At 45.8% G+C, this 12,660-nt stretch overlaps 1 protein-coding gene across 5 annotated transcripts in view; it reads right to left on the bottom strand.

Moving 5' to 3' along the window:
- The window catches only part of ADCY1 (adenylate cyclase 1), a 141,074-nt gene that overhangs the window by 108,928 nt on the left and 19,486 nt on the right, over window positions 1-12,660 (bottom strand). The gene's annotated exons all lie outside the window — the stretch shown is intronic.

The raw sequence follows: 12,660 nt of genomic DNA, 5'->3' as shown, positions 1-12,660 counted from the left end.
CAAATAGCATACAGAGCTTCACACATAACATTCCAAATGCTTAGGTTCCAGCAAACCATCACTCATCACACCAAGAACTAGAACAAGCTCATCAAGTGAACAAAGACAGTCAACACACATCAATACCAAGACAGATGCCAAAATAACTAATCAAGACTGTAAAGCAACCATCATAAGAATGACTAAATAAAGAACTATAAATGCACTTTAGAAATATAGATATAAAAATCTTTTACAAGATAGCAATTCAGTGATATGAAACAAGAAGTATATACCCCAAACACATGCGGTTTAATCCAGGGATGTAATGCTAATTCAAAATCGAAACATCAATCAGTGCTACATACCGTATCAACAGAATAAAAAAAAAACACACACATAGCAATTGATATCGAAAAAGAATTTGACAAAATTCAACATCTATTTATGATGAAAACTTTCAGAAAAATGAAAATAGAAAAAAACTTCGTCTTCTTGATAAGGAATATTCAGAAAAAGCCTACACCTAACATTATACTTAATAGTCAAACATTGAATGCTTTCACTGGGAACAAGGCAAGGATGCTGGCTCCCATTACTCATATTCAACATCTCATGGGAAAGTCTTATTAGTGCAGTAAGTTCAGAAAAGGAAAGAAAAGTCATAAAGATGGGAAAGGAAGAAATAAAAGTAATATGATGGTCTACATGGGAAATACAATGGATGCTACAAAAGCAGAAACAAAAGAAAATTGTACCAAAAAGACTCCTAGAATAAATAATTAAGTTCAGAAGGTCACAGGATACAAGATCAATACACAAAAGTCAATTACATTTCTATATACTAGCAATAAACACATGGACACTGATATTTAAGATACAATACCATTTACTGTTGCTCAAAAATGAAATACTTCGGTATAAATCTAACAAAACATATATAAGACTTGTATGTTAAAAACTGTAAAAGACTGATTAAAGAGATCAGAGAAGATCTAAATAAATGGAGAGACATACCATGTCCATGAATTGGAAGACTCAACTTAGCAAAGATGTTAACCCTCTCCAAATCAATATACAGTTTTAATATAAATCCTATCAAAATCCCAGCAAATTCTTTAGTACCTATAGGCAAAATTATTCTAACACTTAAATGTAAAGGAAAAGGAATAAGACGACCTAACATAATTTTGAAAATGAACAATAAGGTAGAAGAAATCAGCTTACCTGATTTCAAGGCTTGTTATAAAACAAAAATAATCCAGACAGTGTGATGTTGGTTGACAGATAAACACATAAGACAATAAAATAGAATCTAGAATCTACAAATAGACCACACAAATATGCACAACAAATTTTTGACAAAGGTTCAAAAGTAATTCAATGGAGGAAGGGTAGTCTTTTCAACAAATGCTACAGCAACTTGACATTCGTAAACAAAAAAAAAATGACTCTTCACCTAAACCTCATACCTTACGCAAAAATTAAATTAAAATATGTTATAGATTTAAACGTAAAAGATAAAACTTTTAGAAAAACACGTAAGAACTAAGGCGAGGCAAGAGTTCTTTAGACTTGACACCAGAAGTACAAAAAAAATTGGTGAATTAAACCTCATCAAAATTAAAAATATTTGCTCTCAAAAAGACTCTGCTAAAAGAATGAAATGATAAACTACAAGCTTTGAGAAAATATTCACAAACCACATATCCAAAAAAGTACTGTTATCTAGAACATATAAAGAACTCTCAAGGCCCAGCAATTTAAAAAATCCAATTAGAAAGTAGGCAAAAGACATGGATATGTTGCTGGGTACATAAATGGTACAACCATCCTGGGAAAGTTTCACTATCTCTCAGTAAACTAAATAGGCAATTTTCAGGTGACCCAGCAACTGTACTTTTAGGTATTCGTGCCAGAAAAATTAGTGCCTATGTTCACTCAAAAACCTGTGCATGAATGTTCACAGCAGCTTTATTCCTAATAGACCAAAGCTGGAAACTACCAAGACATCCTTCAATGGGCCAACAATTAAACAAACTGTGATACAGCCACACCATAGGATGCCACTTAGTAATAAAAAGAAACAAATATCGATATATTCAACAATATGGATGAATCTCCAAATAATTATGTTGAGTGAAAAAAAGCCAATCCCAAATGTCTACATATTGTATGATTCCATTTACATGAACTTTTTGAAATTACAGATTTATAGAAATGGGTTAACAGGTTAGTGATTGCCAGGTCTTCAGAATGAAGGTGTTGTGGAGGGAAGTGGGTGTGGCTATTTAAAGAGAACAAGAGGGATCCTCAGGGTGATGGATGTTCCATATCTTGGCTGTCCCAATGTCAATATCCTGGTTGTGGTATTGCTCCACAGTTCTGCAGATGTTGCCATTGGGGAAGCTGGGCAAACGGCACATGGGATCTCTCTGTGTTATTTCTTACAACTACATGTGAATCTACAAGTAGTCAAAAATAAAAACAGTTTAATTTTAACTAACAAAAAAAGATTCTGAATACGGAGAAACTAGAGGCTTTGCATACTCCTGGTAGGGATGGAAAATGGTGCAGCCACTTTAGAAAAGAGTCAAGCAGCTCCTTAAAATGCTAACCATAGAGTTACCATAAGACCGAGCAATTCTACTCCTAGGTATTTATCCAAAAGAAATGAAGATGTGTTCACACAAAAACTTGCACGTGATTTTTTATAGCAGCATTACTTATTATAGTCAGAGTGGAAACAACCCAAATATGTATCAACTGTGAACAGATAAACAAAATGTGATCCATCCATACAATGGAATATTATTTGTCCATATAAAAGAATGAAATACTAAAACATGCTAAGATCTGGATGCACTTCAAAAACATTATGCTAAGCGGAAGGAGCCAGTCACAAAAGATCACCTATTATACAATTCCATTTGTATGAAAGGTCCAGAACAGGTAAGTCTATAGAGACAGAAAATAAATTAGCAGGTGCCTACGTCTTGCTGGAGGGTAGGTGTGGGTATATACGGAGAGTGATTGCTAATGGATACAAGGTATCTTTGGGGAATAATAAAAATATCTTAAATTTAGATTATTGTATACTAATTTTCCATCATAAGATCATTTGACATATGTATGAAATAAGATTATGTGTAATAAGATTAAGATTTTTGTATAATTCTATATAATAATAACTCTAAAATACAGGAAATAGCATTTAACTGAACTTTATTCAATTGGACAAAGTTTACTTAATTGAACTTTATGGTATATAAACTCAATAAAGATGTTTAAAAAATGGAAAAAAAATCACAACTGTAGTGGTTTGAGAAGGTGCTGTCCATGGGCTAGCCCTGTTTAAAAATCCATACGGCATCACTTACATGGAAGTCTTCTTTCTCTTGATAAATTTCTTCACATGATGAGAACTCAAAATTGTTCCATTTACCTTGTTAGGGTAACAAATTGAGTGTGTGCTTTAAATAGCTGCATATTATTTTTGGAATTCTGATTTAATAATGGCATCTGAGGAACAGCCAGGGCTCTGGGAGGGGCCAGCTCCATATGATGGAAGAGGGAGCTGAACTCAGGGACACAGGGCTTCCTGGACAGGGTGTAGGCAGAGGAGGAGGACGCTAAGGGTGACCTCCTATGCCTCTCACCCTGTGCTCTCCAGCTGTGACAGGCACAGACCTCAGGCTAGACCCTTGTTGGGGGCCATGAACACCCTGAAGCCCCCAAATGGTCTTTACCACCCAGTGGAGCTGCACTTTCAGCCCATATCCCCATCCTCTCCAAGCAGAAGGGAGGCGGAGCTCACGCTCACCAAAAGTAGTACCTGTGACCACCTCCACCTCAATTTGCTGCCTGAATGCCTCCTCCAGTTCCCACCTCCCTGCCTCTACCTGGCAAATCCCTACACATCCCTCAAAGCCCTGATCATTCTTGCTCTTCCCCATACTACGTCCCTATTCAGTTCAGTCAAGGCCACCTCCTAAAGCCCTGGCACTGGTCACTTCTGAGAGCATCTCTATAGCTAGAACAGCCCTGGTACCCTCTGCCCTGCCCCAAGCCTGGTACCCTCCACCCTGCCCCAAGCCTGGTGAGTGTTCTCAGCCATGGTGTCCTCCATCCACACTGCTGGCGGGGTTCAGGGCCCTTCCCTTCTCCTAGCACCCCAACTCCAGGCAGGACATGTCTGGAAGGTGAGGGCCATATCCACTTCTCCTCACCCATACCTCTCACCCCCAAGTTGACTGGCAAGGTCACAAAAGCATGTGTATGAGATGCACACACAAAGAGGCCACCGCTGGGAGTGCTGGGCCAAGGAAGCTATAGGATCAATTCCCTAATCACACTCTATCGCATTCATTCACTACACACCTATTAACGAGGACTCATGACTGTGCCTCTACCAGCCGTTGTTCTGCAAGGTAAAATCACCAACGAGACAAACCAGAAGGAGGTTGGAAAAAAACAAACAATAATGGCCTCTAAAGTTGTGGCAGTGCTGCAAAAAGGAGTCTCCTTCCAGGGTGGACAGCAGGCCCTGAGCACAGGAGCAGGCTAAGGGTGCAGTGTGGTCAGGTATAGATAGCACTGCCCCTCATCACCCACAACCAGCCACACTCAGGGCTGGTGGATCCGAGGCCTGGAGCCAGTCAGGGAGCTGCCCAGCCACAGTCCATCAGAGCCAGTTGAGAATCTGGCAGGATCCCCTCTCCTGCCTCCTGCCACATGCAGCTCAAGTAGGAGTGGGGATAGGGGAAAGGGAGGAAACCCAGCAGGAAGGGGCCGTCCCCCAGCCCAGGCCTGCTTGTCCACCAGCTGCACAGGGTTGGCGATGTGCACTTCTATTTGCACTTGGCCATCCAGGGAGCCCAGAGCTGGGCACTCACCACTCCAGGCACACTCATCCAGGACTCACATGCAGCATCTCCTTATTTTTAAATCATACACTTGACTTTTATTTGAAATAAAATAACATGTTGTTTTGTGGCTGCTATGGACTAAATAGACCCTCCCCTCCATATTTATAGGTTGAAGCCCTAACACCCAATCTGGCGATTTGAAGACAGGGCCTTTAGGGAGGTATTAAATCAAAATGAGGCAATTGGGTGGGCCCCAATCCAATGTGGCTGCATTCCTCTTCTCCTCCTAAGAGGAAATTAGGAGACACAGAGAGACACCAAGGGTGTGTGCACAGAGGGAAGACCACGTGAGGACACAGGGAGAAGATGGCCATCGGTAAGTCAAGGAGAGGGGCCTCAGATGGAACCAGCCCTGACAATACCTTGATCTTGGACTCTGCAACCTCCAGAACTGTGAGGAAATACACTTCTCTTGCTGCAGCCACCCTGCCTCTGTTACGCAGCCTGAGCTGACTACACCAGCCCCGGGCTGCCTCCCTCCAGACTTCTGCCCATGAGAAAGACAATTTCTATTTTGTGTAAGCCACCATTTTCCAGGTCAGTTACTAGCAGCCAAACCATATTCTAACTGACATGCTGTCCCAAGGGGCCACTTTACTCCAGACAGGCTCTCTGAGCCATGTCTTCCTCAGCGGGCAGGGTCAGAGCCTGCCTTCCCGTTGCTGCTCTCCCCCACTTGCGGCTCTGCTCCCCGGGCTCTTCCAGGAAAGCCCGATGGGAAACTGCAAAGCTCCCTACAGCCTGCAGCTGTGTGTGCCGAGTCCCTCACCCTGTCAGAGGTCCCCTCCATGGGTCACTTCATGTCACTATACTAGACATAGCTGGGCCCAGTTCCCTAGTCATCAGAGGGCCAGGCTGCACATGTAGCAGATCTGCCCTCTCCCTCACAGACCACCAGATGCCCACAACACAGCAGATCCCATGTCCTCATCAGCATGGAGGTGGCCCTGGTAGGCTCAGGGACCCTTCCTCTCCCAGCCACACCTGGGCTCTATAGCTTGGCATGTGGCTTCTGAGCCTGGGCTGTTCCATCAGGGAGAACCAAGAAGACCAGTGTGTCCAGGAGCCACACGTTGGCCACCACCTCCATCTGCCATGCAGACTTCAAACAAACTAGGAAAAAGACAGATGTGGCAAGGCCACTCAAGATGGCTCACACCTTTAATCCTAGCACTTTGGGAGGCTGAGGCGGGCAGATCACAGGAGGTCAGGAGTTTGAGATCAGCCTGACCAACATGGTGAAAACCCATCTCTACTAAAAATATAAAATTAGCTGGGCATGGTGGCACATGCCTGTAATCCCAGCTACTCGGGAGGCTGAGGCAGGAGAATCACTTGAACCGGGGAGGCAGAGGTTGCAGTGAGTCAAGCTAGTGCCACTGTACTCCAGCCGGGGTGACAGAACGAGACTCTGTCTCAAACAAACAAACAAACAAAAAACCAGACACATGTGGCAAACAACTAGGTCCCCACAAACCTCCTCACAGTCCCCCAGGACATGCCAGAGAGCCTCCCACAGACAGTCCAAGGCGACAACCAGCTCCGGCATCTTCCTCGACAATATTGCAGCACTGGCCACAGAATGACAGGGAGGAGACTCTGGGATTCCCGGAGCTGATACAGAGCAAACTGTGACACACAAGCCACAAAAACCAAGCAGAAGGAGGTGACTGGGGGGCCCAATGTGGTGCTCCTGGAGAGTTAAGGAGACTGAAGAACCCAGCAGGCTGTGCCAGCCACAGGGGAACAGGATGCCTCAGCATGGAGCCAGATGTGTGACATCCATGCAGGAGGGGTATGCCCCCTGGTACCACTTTTGACGGTCCCCAGAAGAGATGCTGGCATTCAAGGCAGGAAGGAGGCTGGGCAGGGGCTGCTCCAGGAGGCCATGGAGCAGGTCACCTCCACTACCCAGCATACGATCAACAAATTGGGAGCCGAGAGCTAGAGCCTCTGATGCTGACCACAAACACCTTGGACCTCAGTTCCACTTGCATGGGTGTCCTGGCAATGGCAGAGGGCTGACAGCACACAGGAGTCATGTCGCCCCGACCAGGCAGCATGCCCTGCCCCTCGCTCCTAGAACCTGGTGCATGAAACAGCAGCAGCGCAGGGACCAAGCGTCCACCTGACGCCCACCCAATCCACTTCAACACCAAGAAGCCAAAACGCTAATGAAAACAGGGCTGAGAGAGAGGCTTTCCCCGCCGTCCACGTGACAGGCCTCTGTGAGATGTGGGAATCCGAGCTCTGTCCTCCATAATCACCAGCCAGCTCGACCTGGGCTCAGAGAGCGAGCTTTCCATGCTGTGACTGATCAAATTGGAATTGCGTTTTCCTTGAAGTTCTGTCTAACTCATCTGTAAAACTATCTGGGCTTGCTGTTTACTTTTTGATGAGCTTGAAAATTACTGAATCAATCTTTTTAATAATTATAGGATTTTTCAGGCTTTCTTTTTCTTTGGGGATCATCTTTGGTAACTCACACTTTTGCTGGAAATTTGGCCATTTTGTCTCTCTTCAAATATACTGGCATAAAATTGTTCTCAGCATTTCCCCATTATCTATTTTTAATCCCTGCTTTATCTGCAGCCTTTCTCATCCCTCATGCTCCTTATTTGTGTCTGCTCTTTTTCTTCTTGATCAGTCTCTCTAAGGCTTTTCTATTTCAAAAAACCAACTCTTGACATTTTTGTTCAGAAACAGAAAAAGCCCTGTTAAAAGAACCTTCACACCCCTTTGGAGCATTTTAGCTGGGTTATTTGCAAGCCTAAAACGTCTGTGTGAGCATTTTTTAGCTGAGGAAGTCTGTGGCCACGAAAGGAGGAAACAGCCACGTGGTTTCCTTGGAAGATCCCGGGCTCACCCTGGCTCTGCCACTGGCGACTCTGTTATTTGCTCCTTTATCTTTCCTGGGTTATTTAAATTTTCAGGGCCACAGTTCTCAGATTTATTAAGCAGAATAAAGTCCTTACATTCCTAACCATGATACAGAGGGCTGAAATTAATTTTAAAGAGATCTGACAACTTAGAAAGAACATCTTGGTACCTTGACCTTCTTCTATTCTGCCCAGACCCTGCAGGCAAGGACAGATGAAGGGCAGGGGCCCACGGTGACCCTTTGTTCTGTTTCTTTGTTTTGCTGTGTTGAGAGAAGGGGTCATTTTAGCTCATTCAAATCCCCCGAAAGGAATCAGTCTCAGGCACACTGGCAATTCAGGTAAACCTTTCCTAAGTACAGCAGACAACTTTCCAGACAGACAGGAAGTAGTGCAATGAAACAGGCAAGCCGCCATTCCCCACCCCACCCTTCTCTTCCAGAGCCTCTTGTTCTATGGGCTGCCCTGAAAAGGTAGAGGAGAGGACAGTGATAGCTACTGTAGTATTTCCCCTCAGAAGAATGCTGGCAGAAGCCTAGCCCCTTGAGACTGGCACCTGCCTCAGCAGGAGCAGACCAGACCCTTAAAGCCTCAAAGATTCTGCAGGGCAATCACAGGGCTACTGGAACGAAACAGTAAAGGAGGGAAAGGAGAAAGCTCCTATTGGCTGTATCTGTTGTCACCTTTTTCATGGGTTGCTGCAAAAGTTAGCAGTAAGTAGGCACAGAGCACCCAAGGATGCATCCTGGCTGATAAAAGCCAACCCTGGCATCATAAACCAGGAAATTAAGAGGTGCTCCCCAGGGCTTAAGGTGAAGCACACGCTACTACTGGTGTCGAAACATAACTTATCAAACTAGGCAAGAACGACCTGGCATTGGGGAACAGAGGCATCCAATGTGTAAACAGAGTGGAGAAGAGCGTGAGAGCCGGCGGCCTCCACCCCTGGCACTGCCAGGAGGCTCGGAGCAAGGGCACTGCTGCTATAGCCATCTCCATCTGTTCCATCAGTTCCCATCCCGGAACAAAACTGGTTCAGCTGGGACAGGATGACAGGTTTTAATGTTAGGAATTTGCATTTCAGAATAGCAGTCCCCCACTGTGCTCTCCTGTAAACCCAGGCAGTCAGTGCAGGCCATACAGTGCGGACCTGTCCATAGGCACATCCCTGGGAGGTGTTTTCTGAGCCTCCTGAGCTGAACTCCTGTTTTATGAACTGAACACAATGTTCTCCCTGCTCACAAAGCCGCTGACCACAGTGCCTCTGAGTTATGCATTCATCCCCCAGGAAGAAACAAAAAGAAAACCACCACCAAACTCCCCAGTGTGTCTGCTCCCCTGCCTCCATGCCCTTGCCTGTGCACTGACCCTCAAAACGTGTTCATGATGTCTCTTTCCCGCTAGGCTCAGGAGCTCCCCTCTGTGAGCACAGACACACAGAAGCCAGCCCTGACCCCCTCTCCACCAGTCAGAGCCATCTCCTTCCAGCTAAGGCCACAGGACATGAAATGATTTCCCTCAAAGCATTGTGCATGGGAGCACATGGCTCAGAGTCTGCCCACACGCCTCCCCTCGACTCGACCTCACTCAGCCCACATCTTCCGGTCCCTCTGGACGTGCCTTGCGTTCCACCGCCTCCTACCAGTGATGCCCACATCAGCTTCCAGGACCAGGGTACATTGATCCAGAATCCCTCTCAGGACTGGGGTATGTCCCCCACAGATCCCATCCTGAAACCAAGGGGTATCCCCTCTTAGGACCAGGGTACATCCACCCAGAAGCCCTACCAGACTGGGGTGTGTCCACACCCAGATCCTCTCCCAGGTCCAGGTGTGTCTCCCTGGATCTCCCCATAGAATCAGTTCACATCCCCCCATCTCCCCTCTCAGAACCTCAGGGCATCCCCCAATCCTCTCCTATCACTCATTGTGTTGCCTGGATGGTCCAAGTGGCTGCGGAAGGCTCTGGGAACAGGTATTGAATGGAAATGTGTCATGAATGGAATTAAAATATGAAAGGCAGATGCTCACAACTAGCCACATGGTAAGGCTCCCTCACCTGTCATTCAGGAGACTGGCATTTCATGCTGACACATGTGAGGCCTGGGCAGGGCTGCCATGGCCACCTCCAGGCTCTCTGGATGGCCAGGCAGTCCCCAGGCAGATGCTGAGGGACAAAGTGCCTGTGTACCTGAGAGACCCAAGAACGGGCAGGGCCCTCTTGGGCCCCAAGTGCTCCCCTCTGCCATCCCAAAGAGGCAAGGCTCCTTGCGCTGACATCGGGCAGCAGGTGGCCAGGAGGAAGCTGAATGCTGATGACCAGCCCATCTAGGCAGACAGTTATTGTGAGATGCAACTCTGCAGGCTCAAAGGGAGTCGACAGAAAAAATACAGCAAAAGTCAGGACAGCTGAGGTCTGAGGATACACTTGGTAAAGTCACGGAAGGCATGTCCTCAAGCAGCGCTCAGGTGTCAAAACATCAGCTCAGCTTTGAAGCAACAGAGGAAATCATGAAGGAAAATGATCCTTCCATTTGAAAACATAAAAGATTGAATTTTTACACAAGGAAAAGCAAAGCTAGAGGAACAGACCCGGGGAAACGTGGGGATGAGGCATCAGTGTTTTTGTTATACAATGAGAAACTGTATAGTTTCTGACTATATCTGACTGCCAGGAAAGTCAGAATATAACGGGACGGAGGGTTGGAGCATACTAGTCACAAAGAAATACAGAAAGTGAACAAGCATGAAGGAGTTGCCGTCAGCCTTAGTAAACAGAAAGGGGCAGGGGAAACACGAGGTGCCAAGTCCTCACAGAGAGAGAGGGAGGCAGGGAAGGAGAAAGGCGGAAACCAATAGGCAGAAGGAGAGGGAGAAGGGGAGAAAGACAGGGACTGCAGAGCAGCTCCTCAGATCCCCGACCCACCTACAGGGCTGGGCGAAGCCTGGCAATCTGCATTCCTAACAGGCTCCCCGTTGGCCTGGGCTGCTACAGACAGCAGAATGTATAGCAGACATCACTTATAAAGATGTAAAAGAGCACAAGTTTGGGAAAATACCTCAGAAACTTGGGAGAGAAATGACATATTTGCACTGCTAAAAATGTTACTCAGTGAATACTTCATGTGCGTGAAGAAAAAACTCTTTTAGAACGTGGTATCTAAATGTCAGACACTGAGAACACTGCAGAACATGCATTAAGGGGAAGAATAAGCAGATGTTTTAAATCACATTTATCACACCAGTAGCTATGTCTGTGCAAAATGATAAGCAAAAAGACAGAAAATAAAATTACATCTACACCAAAATGGCAATCACGTGGGGAAAAATACACATAAAGACAAAATCTGAATAATAAATAGCATTCGGCTGGGTTAACTGGATTGGGTGACATTTTGAAAATGTCCTGCTTAAGAACGTACGCTCTGCAGTTAGAACTTGGACACATCTCTGAGCCTCCCTGAGTGTGGACTGCCTCCTCCATAGCGCTGAGGAAAAAATCCCTTGCTCACAGAGCTGCTATAAAACCCAATGAAATGCTGCACATCAAGCAGCAAAGGCTAGACTAGACAATACTGGGAGGAAAGAGAGTCCTTAGGAGAGGCAGCAAACATCAGAAAATAAATGAAAAAAGACCAACACAGAAGCAGGAAAGGAAGGTATGGAAAAGGAGATGGGAGGGAGATAAAAGAGGAAAAGAAAAGGATGATTCGGAAATGCACACAAGCAGGGCCCATGAAAAGAGCCTTTGCCTTCTCCACTACAGAGGATGTAACTAAGGGGAGAACAGGGCTTCCAAAGATTCATTTCTGGGATTTTATGGAGGTAACAAAATAAGGCTATCTCACCTCTCACAAAGCACAAAGGAGGTATCTCTCCCAGTGTGACCGACTCCAGTCTAAGAGCAAATGCTCAGGGTTCAGCCTCGAAAGATGCTCAATTTATACACACACCAACACATTCATGCACACACATAGACAACACATCAACATATGGGCATATACACATGTACACATATCCCTGCATATCACAGACATACACACACAGACATACAGGCATGCCTACACAGACACACACATCTACATGAATACAAAACCACACACACATGCAACCACACAGATGTACAGACAAGCACATACATGCACACATACACATGAGCACAGGCATTCACAGACACACATGCACACATGTACAGAGGCAAAGGCAAATGTGCACATATCCACACATGCATCTCCACAGGGATGCACATGTACATATACACAGACATGTACCACTGCCCACATATCATCCACATGGACACGCCCTCCTACATGTTCACATACACGGCAATGCACACACCACCTAAACATACATATGTGATCTATTTCTCAACTATATCCTACTTTTATTGTAACTATTAGGGATCACAACAATGTCTATACATGAAATGTGTGTGTGAGTTTTTACATTTATATTTGGTATAATACCTTGTATTCACATAGTTGAGAAAGAGATCCTACATGTCAGCCACAGGCCTGAGACAGAAACAGTTTGGTGTCACAGAGGCCTGTGAGCCCCAAGGCTGGGGGAAGAGTCTAGATCCTTCCAGTGGAGGCACATGGAATGTGCCAGGCTTATCCCAGGGGCTCCCAGATGGTTCTTCCTAAGCCCACGTGCTGGGCACAGGCCCCAGGCAGCAGACAGGGAGCACAGAAGACGGGTCACAGAGGGCGGTGGGAACCTAGGCATGGCTCCCTCCAAGCCACTGCTCTTTCCCTCGTGGCTGTTTCATCCTGAAAATGGGGTGATGTCAGCCACTGGAGCAACCCCAAGGGCTGTGGGTGCTGTATCATGATCACCATGACCCTTCTACAACTCCCAGCACAAGGGCACCTC

Source organism: Trachypithecus francoisi, unplaced genomic scaffold, assembly GCF_009764315.1.
Source record: "Trachypithecus francoisi isolate TF-2019V2 unplaced genomic scaffold, Tfra_2.0 Lachesis_group4, whole genome shotgun sequence".
Taxonomy (NCBI): domain Eukaryota; kingdom Metazoa; phylum Chordata; class Mammalia; order Primates; family Cercopithecidae; genus Trachypithecus; species Trachypithecus francoisi.
Note: the sequence above shows the minus strand (reverse complement) of the source record. Positions and strands in the feature narration are given on the sequence as shown.